Source organism: Sphaerodactylus townsendi, linkage group LG08, assembly GCF_021028975.2.
Source record: "Sphaerodactylus townsendi isolate TG3544 linkage group LG08, MPM_Stown_v2.3, whole genome shotgun sequence".
Lineage (NCBI taxonomy): Eukaryota > Metazoa > Chordata > Lepidosauria > Squamata > Sphaerodactylidae > Sphaerodactylus > Sphaerodactylus townsendi.
Window position 1 is genome coordinate 68,719,208 of NC_059432.1, and position 17,493 is coordinate 68,736,700.

The 17,493-nt window shown below is 43.4% G+C and overlaps 1 protein-coding gene across 2 annotated transcripts in view; it reads right to left on the reverse strand.

The window, feature by feature from the left end:
* Window positions 1-17,493, reverse strand: part of ARMC8 (armadillo repeat containing 8) — a 66,370-nt gene that overhangs the window by 31,011 nt on the left and 17,866 nt on the right. The gene's annotated exons all lie outside the window — the stretch shown is intronic.

The window sequence follows — 17,493 nt, forward strand, 5'->3', positions numbered from 1 at the left end:
CAGATGAATATCACAGGGGACAGAGTTCCACAGTTTTGGTACTACAAGTAAGAAGGCCCTTTCTCAAGTTTCAATATGCCTAAACTCAGAAACTAGGGCACCTGAAGCAGGGGATCAGAAGATAAGCACAGTGTCAAGTTAGTTCATAAGGAAATAGGAGGTCCTTAAAGTATGCTGGTCCCAAATCATAATATTTCAGCATGAGCACCTTGAACTGGGCCCATAAACAGAGTGGGACCCAGTAAAGATGGACCAATATATTGGGGAGATATGGTTCCTGCAGTGCACTCCAGTCAGCATCCTGGCTATACCATTCTCTACTAGTTTCAGAACATTTTTCAAAAGCAGACCCACATAGAGCACATGACCTAGATTTTATCAGGACACATCACTATGGCTGATGTAACTACACAGTATACTATACCAGAGGCACAGATAAAAGGTATTTCTGTAATTTTAAAAGAAAATAAACAAGTCAAGCATGGTAAAGCAGCAGTGCCAAAGAAGCCAAAAGAGGTAAAAGGAATTATTTAAAAAATAAGTCTTCCTCAATGTGGATTTTTGTAAAAAAAGGTACACTCGCTAAAACCAAATAAAAGTAAATTGTCAAGACATACAATAAGGAATGTGAGGAGCAATTTCCTAAAGGCATCAAATGCAATACAAGCATTTATTTTAAATAAATCAGTAACAGGAAACTAGTCAAGGAGACAGCTGAAGCATTAGACATCCCCTCCCTCTCCCCAAAAAAAGATGCCGAAGAAGTATTGGGGGAAGTACTTCAGCAGAATAGGAACATTGCAGGGAGACTAAACTCATTCTTAGTAGTGATTCTCACTCCAGGAGACATTGAAGAGCCCCTCCCTATTATTTTGGAGAAGGTATTTAAGGAATTGTTTTAAAACAACAATGAACAACATGAACTTAGACCTACCAGCAAACAGACATTCTGAAATTGCTGACTGGCCCCAGTAACCTTTCATTCTCCTGAGAGTTCTTAACTCAAAAGTGAAATTGCTGAATTGCTAAGAAAAACATGCAACACAGATTAGCCTCTTTCAAGAGGACTGACAGCAGACAATGTAATGATTTCCAAAAGGGGATTCACAAAATTACAAACCTGCATACTGTCTTCGCTAAACTGTTAGAAAGAATTATTAAAGATAACATGTAGTAGTAAAAGAAAAAACAGTTTCTGTAAAAGAAGGTTCTGCTTGCCAACCACTTTGTGTGTATATGTGTCTCAAACACCTATATAGACACGGATGATCTGATACAATTATGTGCTTTGATAAAGTCCTTTCTCAGAAGTTACTTGTGATCTAATAGTTTTATCCAGCCTTCCACCCAGCAGCTCAGGGCAGCATAACCAATTCTTCTTTCCACATTTTATCATTACAATAATCCTATGATGTAAGTTAGGCTGAGCAAGTATGACTGGCCCAAAGTTGCCTAGAAATTTCCATGGCTTAGCAGGGATTCACATCTGGATATCTTAGATCCTAGCCAGAGTCAAATTACTATACTATACTGGCTCTCTTTAAGATAGAGCCATGCCCTCTTATGTATTAATAATTAGTTGCAGAACAGGAAAGTAGGAATAAATAGACATCCAGTCCAATAACTCACTACAGGATATTTTCCCTCCTCTTCCTACCCCCAACACCTGATGCCCATATTAGGACCTGTGCTATATTTAACATTATGCATGATCTGGAATCAGGGACAACTAGTGATGTAGTCTGGTATGCAAATGATACCAGTATGTTCAGAATGGCAAAATCCAAAACTGACTAAACCCCAGAACCATCTCTCCAAATGGAGATCCAATGCAAAGATATGCCAAGTGATGCATGCTGGAACACTAAATTCAAACTTCATTAAGACTGGCTTATTTTAATTATTTTAATTATTTTAAGATTATTGTGGACAGACTAAACCTCTTTTAGGGATTATTTTAAAAGGGGTTAAAATAATACTGTTATATTATATTTTATGACGACTTCAGGGTGCATCTAGTTTTGGTCCTCCCATCTCAAAAGCAATTTCATGGATCTGGAAAGCAGCAAAACAGGACAACTTAGATGCTCATGGGACAAGTCTCTTATACAACTGTGGCAATCTCAAACACAGTCCCTATGAAAGCATAATTATCAGAGAGAAAAAACTGTCATAACATATTTTTTCAATATGTTCCTAAGAATATATCGTGGCCTTCTTCTAAAGGACTGGAAATTGGTTAGGACTAATTTCTATACATAAAACTGACACAGCAATTGCTGTGGATATTTATGGAGAACAGGACTTGTGCCCTATATACTATCATGATAAAGGAGGTCAAAGATATACAAATTAATAGTGCAGTATAAGTTAAGATCAGAAAACACACACACACTGCAGCTACAATCTGACGATATGTAAAAATTTAATACAGTGTAAAGGTGCAACCCAAAAGATGCTCCCAGCAAGAAATACAATGTTAGAAAACTACAACCTAGTGTTACCATACCGCCCTGGCATAGCGGGGGGAAGTGCTTCATAAGAACCCCTGCCCACGTGCCAGCCTAAAAGGTGATATTGGCGTTGCAGAGATGGGGAGCCCATTCTCTGGCAATAGCCAGGTCAACCTACAAGAATTGTTTTCCGGTTCTCATGCTCTCAGCCTGCTTGCCATGTCAGCACATTTTTGAAGTGAATAGCCAAGGAAGAATGTGTTCTCAATATGATACAGTAGCCCTGATGAATGAATACTCATTTCCAGCCACAAGAAGACTCCTGATGTCACTGCCTCCCCTGATGATCTTAACCCAGATACTCCCTTCTGTAACTAATTTCTTCTGACCACTTTACAGTGCACTCTATTGTTTCTCAAACAATCCATCTGGACACCACCCAGAGGTTATCCTAACAACTCCCAAAGGTGGTTCTTCACCTTATAAATATAATACCCTCCAAAGGGTCAACCGCCCAGTGCCACTGACACCTTTCTGACTTTGTTACTGTGGCCAATGCATTGCACCCTGCCCCCCAGAACCAAACACTGGCCATTTGGATCTGGATCTTGGATCTTCTTCACTTCATGATCAGGTCATATTACCCATACATCCCATATCCTTTTTCTATTCCAAATCTAATTTCCAACCTATATATATATCTTAGGAACTCTATGTGTGCATGTTTGCTGAATTCAATCAAATGCTTGTGAACCCCTTATCCCTGCAATAAAGATTGTTAAATTTGCCTCATATTCCTCTCTGTGGATTTTCTTCTGAGAGCTGATCTTCGTATACACTGGTATTAAAGATTCCTTACCCAGCCTCTTGCAACATTGCAGTCTGCTCTAAGCTAATATTCCCCACTATATTGAGAGACTGTCTCCACCTTGGGTAACACTAGAGCAGTGATGGCGAACCTTTTTGAGACCGAGTGCCCAAATTGCAACCCAAACCCCACTTATTTATCGCAAAGTGCCAACCCGGCAATTTAACCTGAATGCTGAGGTTTTAGTTTAGAAAAAAACGGTTGGATCCCTCTTCCTCCGCGCCACCTGCTCGAGCAGGGGCCAGCCTGCTGTAGCCTCCAGCAAGTCCTGCGTCCACCGCTCTGTGCCTCTCTCGCATCCCTGCCTCCTCTGCCCCGCCCCTCGGGCAGCAGCCACCAGGCACCAGGCCCGCCAGCTGAGTCCTCCCTGCTCACTGCAGTGCTTGCACATTGTGCTTAGTGGCCCAGGCCAGCCTAGATGTTTGTGTGTGTGTGGGGGGGGGTGATTTTCCACGTCCCACATGACGAACTCTGTGTGCGCATGCCCACAGAGAGGGCTCCGAGTGCCACCTCTGGCACCTGTGCCATAGGTTCGCCATCACTGCACTAGAGTAACCATATGCAGAACAACAGTGTAGAGCAGGGGTAGGGAACCTGCGGCTCTCCAGATGTTCAGGAACTACAATTCCCATCAGCCCCTACCAGCATGGCCAATTGGCCATGCTGACAGTGATGGGTGGACCTGGCTATCTGGAAACGCGGAGTTCCACAATGAAACCATATACAGTAAAACAGGTAGTAATCCAACCAGTACAAGGAATCCTTTTGATATGGGGATGGTTCTTTATATATTTTAGAATGCAAATCCAACCCCTTTGGAGCGTCTTTTTGAACAGCACAATACTCAAAGGAGGCATCAATTGCAGACAAAAACAATGCTACACATTTCCTTAAAGGGACATAATAAATATACAGCTCTTTTGCTGAAGAAGAAAAGGGTTTTATTCCCTTACAACCAGGAGCTACCGGTATTATTATTTGGAAAGCTGTCCTTTTGTATTTATTTGAGCTGTTACTACTTGAATATTTCTATTGGATATTTCATTGTTGTACTGGTTGGATGACTACCTGTTTCACTGTATATGCTTGCTCTACACCAGGGGTAGGGAACCTGCGGCTCTCCAGATGTTCAGGAACTACAATTCCCATCAGCCTCTGTCAGCATGGCCAATTGGCCATGCTGGTAGGGGCTGATGGGAATTGTAGTTCCTGAACATCTGGAGAGCCGCAGGTTCCCTACCCCTGCTTTACACTGTTGTTCTGCATTTGGTTACTTTAGGTTGTAGTTTTCTAGTATTGCATTTCTTGCTGAGGGCATCTTTTGGGTGCACCTTCACACTGTATTAAACTTTTACGTAGCGTCAGATTGTAATTGCCGACACAAACATATTTTTAAAAAGCATAGGCAACAATACTAGCAGACCTAGTGATATGACAAGTGCAATATGGAATGCAAGCACAGTTGATAAGTAATATGAATCTGTCAAACAGCAGAGATAAGCTATGCCCTGAATAATGCAATTATATCATAATGGGTGGAGCTACAATTGAAAACACTACCTATTCTCAAGGTCATACAGCAAGTCAGAGTCTTTCCAATTCTTACTCATGGAGGCTCAAAAAACGCAATAGTGTCAACATGTTTTTTATTTATGAGGCTGGGAAGGTAGGACAAATTAGCCCTTGATAGAATGTTTTCCCCTCAAAGCAGGAAGGATACTTTCTAGATACCAATACCATGAACTGTTGTAAGTCCAGTAAACACTGCTCTCTCTTTTTTACCAGCAGTGTCAGCATTTGATCTTGCTAAATTTGTGTTCCTGCCTGTTATCAAATCTCCATAAGTGGTTAGACTGGAAGAGCTCCCTTCTTACACCTTAGGATACTCCTTTACTTAATCAAGCATTTATATTGACTGGTTTAGATTTTCAAAACATACCTTTACCTACTCCTACAAGCATTTTATTTTACTCATGTAAACATTGCTGTTAACATTTTTGGCTATTTGCTATTTGACCATATTCTGAGATTCTTGTTGACATCTGTTTGTTACTTATTCAATTTTCATCATTTTTTAATCATGGATGCTGGTGTCTTAAGACATGCTATTTTATGAAGGGGGCACCGGGAGGGAGGCTGGTAGTTGGAAAGCAGCTATTCCTCCAAGGGTGCATTAGGCTGTAAATTGTTCCCATGGTACCCAAAAGCGGGGAAGAGGGAGACACAGAGGGAAGGTTTCAGAGCTGGAAAGAAATCCAGGGGGCCCTGAAGCTATTGCCCTGAAGGAAGTCGTAAGCAGGATTTTGCTAAATGAAAATTATCTTTTGTTTCATTTATCTTATTCAGCAATCATTCTGGCACTGCTGTGAAAGAAGAAAGAAAAAGGAAAAGTGAAATGAAGTGAACCACTGTTGCTGCCTACCATGATTTTTTGACAACCTGCTAGAGGAGTCTGGTTTAATGTCTCCCTTTATTTGATTTTTATGGGTTTTGGTTATCTTGAATTAGCCTGATTTTATTACATCTATTAATTACATCAGAACTATTTTTATGACTGCAGCTTCCGAGCAGTTTTTCCATCTACCTTTTATGTTGCCAATCTAATCTTAATTGAGTTTTACGGCATTTCTGTGACGTTTGGAGAACCCTGTAAAAAGTACAGTATATAAGTGCATTAAATAAATAAAACCCGAAATAATAACACAGCAAGAATTAACTAAAAATACAACTGGGACAAAAAAAAACACGGTGTTATCGCAGCAGTCTCTTTGGATTGGATTTTCTTTAACTGTTTCTTAAGAACAAGGGAGTAATTAAAGTTTTTCAGTGGACAGCCATTTTCAGGCAGCATAGGTATTAAACAAAAAAACCTATCAGTAGTAACTGACTGAACTCAGTGCATGATTTTTCCACTCACTAGAGAGCTTATGACAATATTTTTATATGTAAATTCAGGTGTCTCCTGCACATCCAAACACCTTGAAGCACAGAGAGAAAGAACAAGCTTAACAGGATAGGCTTAATGAAACAAGTAATCATGTTATCACCATGAGCACAGTTTGCTTAGTGATCATGCAGAGACCAGTGTAAGTTTTTGGTCACCTTTACCACATTAACAGTAGTCTTTAAAACTGAGGAAACTATAGCTAATAACCACTTTGACACTAACTTTCTTGTCCAGCCGTTCCATTAGATACTCTCCCTTGTTTATTTAATCACTTGGAGACAAATGAACAAGGTTACATTTGTACTACAGGTCACCTATCTTCTAATCTAAGTAAACTATTAGATAGCTAAGGAACTGTCAGCCAACTACAATGATGACAGATCAGAGGTTGATAACAAGAAGCCAACAGACAGAACATGGTCCAGGCCTTTCATTGAGCATACTAAAACCCATGCCTTGGGTGAGAGAGCTGGGAAGATCTAGGAACACAGAACTAGTCCCTTGATACTTAATAAAGACAAAACAGAAAGACAAAACTTGAGAAGGTTTATCAGACTGCAACCTCTAATAGGACATCCATACAGACAGATGTTCAGTCAGCCTTCCCTCAGATCTGCTGATGAACCACTTTAATTCACAATTTATAAGAGAGGCGATAACAAAGATTATTCTTTCCTAGCCTTGCTATTTTTTGCAGAAACTGGAAATACAACTGTATTTCAGATTATGTTTTTAAGATTAAAGAGTCAATGAAGTTATTCAATGCAATTCTAACCCTTAAGTAGTCACCATTTTTTCTTAGGAGCTTAACGAGAACAAGTCCCCTATATTTTGCTCATCCCAAAACATCCTCTGACTTTAATACCAGAGGTCTAGATAAAGATATCCAGTTTAATATCAAGACATTCTGAACTTATATAGGTGTAGCCCACCTGCTGGAACACTGAAAAATGACTGATTTGGTTCTAGCCTTCAGAAGCCCGTGGAGTCATTGACTCACTTTTGCTGGATAATAACCTGAGGCTGCAGAACTTTCCTCACAATACAGCTTACCCCAGTAATTCAGTCAAGCTGCTTCTCAGTCTTTATTGGACCAGCCCAATTCGTCTGCGAGGCAATTCAGTCATCTCAATTGAACTTTCCTGCTGCATCCTGTCTTCTGATCTCCCATTCTATTATTTGGACTTCCATTTCCTCCTAGATGCATGTCTTTCTACATCACATCATTCCAAACCAAAAATAGGACATCCTAAGACCCCCAAACTCTTCCGTCAGCTCTGTACCTAAACCTTGTTCCCCAGCTTCACAGTTGGCTTATGTCCCTCTTCGCTGAACCAATTAATCACCTTCTTTGGCCCCGTACCTTTATCCTTATCTGGTTTCGGGATTTTTTCCCTGAATTCCCTGACTGGAACCCAGTCTTTTCTCCTTCTACCCCTGACCTCAGCACAAGAATGCATGTTTTTCCTTTCACTCTTTATTTTAACGCCCACCCTCCAAAAAAAAAACCAGCCAGTGCTGTGAAGTGGTTTAGAGTAGCAGAGTCAAATATGAGGAACCAGGGTTGATTCCCCACTCCTCCACAAGAAGCCTTCTGAGTGACCTTGGGTTAGTCACAGTTTTCTCAGAACTCTCTCAGCCCCACTTACCTCACAAGGAGTCTGGTCTGGAGAGAAGAAGGGAATGTGCTTGTAAGCTTGTGAGACTCATTAGGATAGAGAGAAGTGGAATATAAAAACCTATTCCTCCTCTTCTAGCTAATCATCAAGGACAACACAACTAGGATTATGTTACAGAACTGAAACTATTTATGTGTTTTCCTTGCCCGGCATTTCTAGCTTTGTATCTTGTTAAAGGAATAAAGGCTGTTTGGTTTGAGATTTCCTCTTTTTTAGAAGTGCTCTAGATACCAACAAGATTTTCAGGGTATAAACTTTTCATGAGTCAACTCCCCTCATCAGATCTGACAAAGGCAGCTTTAACTCTCAAAAGCTCATACCCTGAAAATCTTGTTAGTCTCTGAAGTTATACCAGACTTGAATGCAGTTGTAATATTGCAGACCAACACAGCTATCCTCTGAAAAAATCTTCCTGGTTTTTCCTTCTTAACTGGAGTGCTTGATCAGTCTGGACTCAGTTACACACTAGACGCATCCGACCCAAACAGCTCCGCAGTGACATTTTCTGACCCTATAAGTATAGAAGATATTTTGTATGTTATGTGCCCAATTAACTTACCAGTTAGGGTAATGAGATCTCCTTCATTTCAGAATTTAATTCTTTCTTCTCCTCCCTGCACTGTTACACTGAAGTTAGGAATCTTCATTAACTTGGTTTCATATTGTTGAAATGTGACACAGGTCATATCTACTGACTCAAGGGATTAATGCATATTTATTTTGCCTGAAAGCAAATGGACGCTTGAGTTGGGAACTATGCTTGAGTGCACATCAAGACCCAAGGTTTCCACCAGTGATGCATTGAGTCAATCTTCAGCCAGAATTTAAGAGGATTCCTCCGCTACTGACAACTTAGTTGAAATCATTTTTGTTATTCAGTACTGTATGTTGAAACACATGTTCTATAATACAGATATTTTTTTCCTAGCCACAATGTGCTAATGTCTACCAGAGTAATTTTTTTTGCTTTTTTTTACATGATTCCAGAGCAGTAGCACCTAAGAGACAAACAAGTTTTGGGAGGTATAGATTTTAAGAGTCAATGACCCCTTCATCAGACACACGTCAGTCCTCAGTCCTTATATCCCAGTCAGGAGATTTGGAAGGGGGTTGCAAAAAAGGAAATCAGGGCACAGAGGTACAATATGCACAGTAATCAGCTTGACTGAGCAGAAGATAAATGCTTAGGGGCAGAAAATTAGCATCTATGGGTAGACAAGAATCCTATGCCTCTGTTCTGCATTGGGGCTCCATCATTCTGAATTTGTGGATGAACTCAAGTTTAGCTATCTCATGTTGCAGACAGCAAGACTGCTAACATTTAATGTTGGAAGATGAACGAGTGAGTGAACCTGAGATGGTATGGCTGGTGTTGTTAGTGGCAGACATTGTCTTGTCAGAATGAACAGGGAGACAGAATTGGCATCTTGGTTTGTTGGAAGTCCTGTCTGTATTAGGAAGGGTATCGTTGTGGTAGAGAAATTGTTTAAGGTTTGGTGGTTCCCTGTTCATTTGGGCTCATCACGTAGCAGGTTATCCCTTGGTATAATTCTGGCTTTGTTGATCTATTTCTTTAGTACATCAGGTGGTATTGTAATTCCAATAATGTCTGTAGTAGATTCTGCAGATGAGAATCTCTATCAAAGGGATCAGAACAGATGTGGCTGTAGAACAAAGATTAGTGTAGGAAATGGACTGTTTGGTGGGTTCAGGAAAATGACTGGACTGTAAAGATACGTTTGTTAATCCAACACACTACCACCGGACCATGAACCAATCCATACAAGAAGTATATTTTCTAGACAGCATTGTGCAAGCATTAAATTTTTATAACAGAAACACATGGGTTGACAAATGTATCCACCCACATCAGTAACGTCCTTCCATTCACTACATCAGACAAACAGGTCAGTCCCTATGCAAAAGAATAAGTGGACATAAACCTGACACAAAAAACTACAACTCTAAAGAAAAAACAGGGGAAAAACACTTTGATCTTTCAGGTTACTCTACTGCAGACCTAAGAAGGGAAGTCCTCAAACAGAAAAGTTTCCAAGGGAGACCCTGATCCAGGCTGGGGGCCCAGTCCAATTGCTCTTGAATCCCCACCTGCCTTTTCAGGTGTAGAACCAGCCTCCCATGCTGTGCCCCCAATCTGGACACAACTGCTTCTAAAATGGACCTGCAGATGCCGTTATATTTTGTTTGGCTTTCAATGCAGATGCAACACTCCCCATAACCTGCACTAAAGGAAGAAGACAGAAACCGAGTGGCGTATGAAAGGAGGGAGATGAGGGGAAACAGCATGTCCAGCATCTCAGCACATTTAACCCAAGTGCTTCCAAATATCTAGCTACTTTGTTGGCTCGCATCCAAAATCTTAAATGAAATCTGATCAAGCAAATAGCTTGATTTCTAAACAGCAGTTTTAGCATACATTCAGATAAGTACTCAACCAGGAATTGATAATACCTTCCAGGCTGTTTGAAGTTTTCATCAATGGCTTTTGAAGGAATGAGACATTATCAGAATAGAAAAATTAACTGATCAAATCAACACAGACCAGAGCCAACAGGAATCTGGGGCCATACTGATTATCTTCACCCCAATACTGATGATGCTCAATACATTGCTTTCAGAAGCACTGGCCTACAATAAACTGCTTTTTAAAAACAAGTAGTCTTTTATGTAGGCAGGACTGTGCCTTTTCTGTTTTGGCTACTTTGTGTAATCCAATGAACCAATAAATGGGTTATGCTGAGAAATACATGGATTCTGTATTACCCAAACAGCATTTAAATTTCACAAACAAAATATACTGAAAATGCCCATCTTTATTTCATTTCCATTCTGTTTGAAGTGGTTATAATTCCTAAGACAATCAACAGAAATTAAACAAAAGCCCAACATAAAAGCAATTCCTGATCAGAGATACTATTAACTAAGGTAGCCTGTTTGAATTTGCAAAGCTACAAAAATCCATCAGTAGCATCACAACTCTGGCTGCAGATACAGAACTCATACTCCTCAAGGGAGATACCCCAACCAGAAAAAGAATGAGTGTTATATTAACACAAAATGTTATATTAACACAAAGCCATCAGCATTGCACAAGCAGTACAATTGCCTTGCCCTACCACAGACCAAGCACACAAAGAACTGTTAGTAAATTAACTTGAAATTTGTTTTTAAAAAACTGAAAAATTCTACTTACAGACATCTTAAGTGAAGTTTAAATATATTCAAAAAACAAAGCTTCTTGAAGTGGTGGGCATTAGAGAAGAGTCCATTGGATACTTACCGTGAAGGGCTTTTCTACTGGAGGGAAGGGAAGACATCTTGCTGGAGATATGTCCATCATTGCTTGCAGGGAGGCAGGGACCAATCAAATTCTTTCTATCTCACTTCCTGTGACGGTCCTCAGGGGGCTGAACCCCTCAGTACACATTCTGACATCGTAGTATAAATGAGGACCACAGGAAATGCTAGCTCCACATGAACAGTACAACAAATTAACACAACCAGTCAACCTCAATGAACATAGAACTGAATACGAACGAAACGTTTTACAACACTCTATGCTTTGCTGACAACCTAGTTTTCAAATCCTGTTGTGGATTTCCATCATCGGATGATGATAGAGACCAGGGAGGGTCCAAGATGTCTTCCCTTCCCTCCAGTAGAAAAGCCCTTCACGGTAAGTATCCAATGGACTCTTCTACTGGGGGGGGAAGACATCTTGCTGGGGACCTTCCCGAGCAGTGTCCCCCAATTAGGGTGGGTCTCATCAATCTCCGATGATGTTTTCCAAAAACTCTCCTACCAAAAGGCTGCTTCTGTAGCTGCTATGGAGTTGAGTTTGTAATGTCCTGACAAAAAAATGACATGTCCGAGAACCAGGTTGCTGCCTTGAATATTTCCTCCACCGATGCATGGTTTCGGAACGCTGCGTTAGTTGCCGCACTCCTAAGTGAGTGCGCGGTGACTCCTGATGGTGCTGGCAGGCCAGTGGCCTTGTATGCCTCTAAGATCGCTGCCTTCAGCGTAGAGCTCACAGCCGCTTTAGACATCGGATGTCCTACCTTTGGAGGCTGAATATTGACGAATAGAGCCTCTGATTTCCGCCAGATCTTCCGTCCCTACTAATGAGAGGAAGGCTTTTAGCGCCCTTCTGACATCAGCGTGTGCCACAGAAATTCTCCTTAGGATGTCGAGGGGTTTTGGCATGAAGTTTTGGTAGTATTATGTCTTGTTGCCGGTGGAAAGGCACTGTTGTTCACTTGCCTTGGGATGAAGGCGGGTCCATTCTCAGTGTTTACTCTGTCCTTTTGAGAAGCGGAGGAACACAGTCTCCGAGGTTTGAGGATGGCAGCTTTGCAATTCTGAGACTCTCCTAGCTAGAAAGATTATGGCAGTCAGGAACCAATGCCTTCATTCTCCACCCATCTCAGGTGAACTGATTGGATGGGCTCAAAGCGGATGTTTAGTAAGAGCTGTCAGCACTGTGTGTAACCTCCATGAAGAAACCTATGGATTGTTCGGGGGGGGTTCGCGAAAGTTTGACCCCCTAAGAAGAAGTTCATAACGATCCCCTATGATAACTTGCGATTGAGAAGCCACTCAATGTAAGGACAAAGCAGTGGCTATGGCTGCTAGATTGTCTTTTTTAGTGTGGTACTCGCAGGAGCCCCCATGTCGAATCCCCTCTGTAAGAAATTTCCAATAAGTTCTGGAGGGGCCGGTTGTTCCGGGTTCACTGAGTGGCATTTACACCATCTCACATAAACTTTCCAAAGATGCATTGTATATATTGGTGAGGTGCTTGGATTTTTTGCGCGCCCGCTAGAATAGTGTGTTGTTACCTTTTCAGAGGAAACTACTCTTCCCGATTAAGGTGCCTCCCTCTCTCACAAACCACATAGCGGTCCAATCTAGAGACCATTCGGATTGGGGAAATAGATGGGGACCCCCTGGGACAGAAGAAGGTCGAGTGTCGGCGTCAGTTGGAAGGGGGAAGCTGATCGAAGCATCTCTTGTATGGTGGAGAACCCACGGTCTCCTGGGCCACCTTAGGAAAAAGCCACTAATATGACCGTCGCCTTCTCCTGCTTTTATTTTTTTTCTGAGGAGGCGTGCTATCACTGGAAAGAAAAGGTGGAAAGGCATACATTGTCCCGATGGAGGCCATGAGGGGAGATCAAGCGCATCGTGCTTATTGCCCTGGGGCAGTAGTACCCTGCGTGAAAGATCATGAAAGCTCTCCACCTGAGCATTTTGGGGGGGAAGTGAAACCAAACAAGGTCCTCTGTAGGGTAGCCGAGCATTCTGGTTATTTGCTGAAAAACAATCAGGGTTTAGATGCCATTCCCCCTCCTATGAATCTGCTGTCTGCTTAGCCAGTCTGCCTTTTTTTGTTTTGAATTCCTTTTTATGTGTTGTGCTTCTATGGACAGGAGATGGTGTTCCGCCCATTGGGAGGATCCTGGGGACACCCTCCTGGTGGTGCAGCCGATGGGGATCTTGAGCCTCCTTGGTTGTTTATGTACATTTTGGCTGAAATGTTGTCTGTTCGCCCGATTGTAATGTGCTGTGTGTGCTTCGATCCTGTGGTAGGAAGGATTCAGGGCTAGTCTGATTGCTCTTGTTTCCTATGCCACGTTTATTGGAAAGTTTGGTTTCCTGAGCTGACCAAGTTCTCTGCACAAATTGTTTGGTTTAGGGTTGCTCCCCATCCCGTCCAGGCTTAGATCTGTAAATATTTGCGGTCTGTGACCCGTTGCAGGAACCCTCTTTTCCTTTTGAGGAGGTTAGCCTTGTTGTGATCCACCAGCTGAGGCCTGTCTCTGACTGGGGCGGGCAAAGCGCTACTTTTTTTGTCCCTTTTTAGAATGAAATGTTTCTTTGAGGTATCTTCTCAGAAATAATTGCTTAGAAGGCCTGGCGTGGAATCTGGCGCCCATTGGGGAAGAGCTCTATCCGCACTGAAATGAATAGGCCTAGAAGACTTCGCTTCAGTTGGAGTAAGGGAATGCTGTTTTAAACCTAGCTCTTTTTCTGGTGAAACTTTACTGAATTTTTATAATTTTTCCTTTGGGATGAATAGGGTGTCCCTGTTGGTGTCTATGATGGCACCCAAGTGATTTAATTGTTAGCTGGAGTAAGGGAGCTTTTTTCTTTGTTTATCAGGAACCCGTGTTCCAGCAGCATATTCTGCACCCTTTCTATATCTTCTAGGCCCTGGCTGTAAGATTTGGAGCGGACTAAAAGATCGTCTAAGTAAGGATAAATATGTATTCCCTGCTCTCTGAGGAGGATGATGGGGGCCATCAGAATTTTGGAGAACGTTCGTGGGGCCGTAGCTAGCCCAAAGGGAAGCGTTCTGTATTGGAGGTGACGTTCCGCCACCTGGAATCTGAGGAAGCGTCTGTGAGCCGGGTGTATTAAGACATGTAGGTAAGCTTCCTTTAGATCCAGAGAGGTGAGGAAGTTCCCGTGGTTGAGTGCCAACGTGATGGATTTCAGAGTTTCCATCTTGAATTTCGGTAGTTTGATGAATTTGTTGAGAAGCCTCAGGTTTAGCACTGCTCTGTAGTCTCCCGATTTTTTGGGGACAGTAAAGAGATGTGAATAAACACCTGAGAACCTCTCCTGGATTGGGACTTCCTCCACTGCCTGGATCTTTATTAGATGGTCTATTGCTTCTAGGGTTCGCTTTGCCTTTGCAGGGTCCCCGGACAGGGGAAGGCATGTAATGGTGTTTTGGCATTTTTAGGAATTCTATTGTGTAACCCTTTGAGACTGCTTCCTGCACCCATCTGTCCGCGTGGTCGCCTTGCCAGTGTTGGTGGAATTTTGCAAGGCGACCCCTGAGGTCTGCACCCGTCATTGTTTGTTACGGTCGGTTTTGAAACTTTTACCCTGCTTGTTGAAGGGGCGGAAGTTTTGTTTGTTCGAAAGGAACCCTGGTTTTACCAATTTGTGGGCGCTTCCTTGGGAAACCTAGCCATGGTTTTATCGTTCTAAAGGTGGTTCTGGTAAATGTTTGTGGCCTTTCTGGCTTTAGGGTCTTGGGCATTGCTTTCTTTTTGTCCTTTGTTTCTACGAGGACCTGGTCTAGTTCTTTTCCGAAAAGGGCCGTACCCTGGTAGGAGTAGGCGGCTAACACATGTTTGGACTGAAGGTCTGCCTGCCATGGACGGATCCAGGCGTTCCTGCGTGCCACCATGTTTGATGCCATGGTTCTGGCTGCGAGAGTAATGGCGTCCATAGTGGCATCTGCAATAAAGGCATTGGCAATTAGGACCCTCTCTACCCCCTCTCTTAATGCCGACTCCTCTGCTGGGAGTCGCTCCAAGACCCTTTTTAACCACTCCATGGCAGCCCTGGACACGGTGGATGCTGGTGTGAGGGATTTTCATTATGGCAGCCAGCCAGGCGTGAGATCTGCGAAGGGCAGCCTCCGACCTACGATCTAACGGGTCCTTAATGGACCCCTCTCCTTCTTTTGCTACCAGGCCCCCCCGAGTGCAGTAGGACTACTGGGGAGTCTACTGGGGGGTTCTGCAAGCTTATATCATGGAAGGTGGGAGGCAGTAGGTAGGTCTTTTTTTATAAGAGGGGGAGAGTCCCTTCCTGCCAGCTGGGTTTAGCCATTCTTTTTTTGATGCGTTTCACGAAGTATTAGGGGACGGAAAACATTTTTCCCCCTCCTTGTCTTTTGGGAAGTACACTTGCTTTCCCGCCGGGAAACCCTTAACGGTCTTGGAAGAGTCCTCCCCTAATGGGTTTTCTGGTTCTGTAGCGTCTGAGTCATCCTGCAAATCAAGGGCTGAAATCGTTTTGACTATGAGCATTTGCAGGTCTTCGTTTTTAAACAGCTTAGTGGATTGCTCAGAAAGATTCCTCTAGGGAGTCTTCGCCTTCCGAAAACCTGTCGTTAGCCTCAATGCCTTCAGTGTCTGAACCCTCTTCTTCCTCATCTGGGAAGGATAAGGGGTTCCTTGCTTTCGACCTCTCCTACTATCGTCATGGTGGGTGGGGCGATTTGAGCGATAAGGGGCGTTGATTGAGTCGCCCTGTCCCCTGTTGTGCCGTTTCTCTGGCTGTAAGTGCTTTATCAATAGCGACTTCAGTATCTCTGCAAAGTCAGCAGGGGGAGCTGCCTGCCAAGTTGCAATAGCGAATTGGCGGGAATCTGGGCTTCCCTCGCGGGGGCTTCTGGGTTGGAGCCGGTTGCTCCGTTTCCCGCCATTTGCTGCGTTTCGTCCCCAGCCCTGGTGGAACTGGGGCCCGGGTCTTGCCTGCTGGATCGGGCGGCGGCTTGCTCATCTGAGGACGGTGCCATGGCCGGCTGCAGCATCACCCCGTCGGCGGACCGTTCCGATGCCCGCGCAGGGGCGGAAAGATTTGGCAGAACCCGGCTGTATCAGCTGCGCCCTGGGAAAGTAGCGGCTCCCAGCGGCGTTGCGTTCTTCTTTTCTTGGACTCGGGAGGTCCCTCCGGGCGCCCTGCGGCGTTATCCTCGTGCGGGAGGGTTACGTCTCTCTCCGGGCGGCTCCGTTTGCTTCTTTTTACCCTTCGCGCCTCTGGTATTCTCTGCGGAGGAGAGGGTAAAAGACTCCCTCGGGGGAGTGAAAGATCTTGAAGCCATTAGTTTTCCACTTGAGTAATCTCTCTCTCTCTTCCTTTATGCCCTATGTTGGTTCAAGCTAGCTCATTTGCACAAGCACACAGGACAGGACGCAAGAGACAGACGAACACTCAGTCTACTGACTAAAATATCGTTATACAAACTAAGACACACACATACACACTGGTTCAGCAAGCGGAGCCTAGCTAAACGCACTGCACACCCTGCAGAGGCAGGAACAAAACTGAGGGGTTCAGCCCCCTGAGGACCGTCACAGGAAGTGAGATAGAAAGAATTTGATTGGTCCCTGCCTCCCTGCAAGCAATGATGGACATATCTCCAGCAAGATGTCTTCCCCCCCCAGTAGAAATGTTGTGATACATTTATAAGAACTACTTTCAGAGATTTATTTCCTTGTGGAAGAGCTATGATAAACTTTTTTTTAAGGAAACAAGTCTGTTTTGCAAGTGGAAACACACTGTCAGCAGTACTTGGCAGAATTCTGAAAAGTAGTCCAAAAAACATATGTCTTAATTTTCAAAAGCAACATAGATGGTTCACATTAAAAAATGTACCTTTGTCTTGAAAATGACATTTCAGAAACAGTCTTATACCTTATACGGCAATCAACTGGGGACGGCGGCACAGCCACAATGCCTCCTAAAGGGCTTTCAGGGAACACAGAAAACTAAAAAACTCCCTGTCCAACCTGCAAACCCCTATGACTGCCCAGTGTGGCATACATCGCCAGACAGTGTAAGGGGTGTTCCTGGGCCAAAAGCCCTATGGAAGCTGACTAAAGTCGTTTCCACCCCTGGATTACCCCACCTGCACTGTCACTACCGTGGTGGAGAAGCATCAGCACATGCAGCAGGTTCCAGGTTTTTGCGTGACTCCAGCATATTAGCCCCTCTACC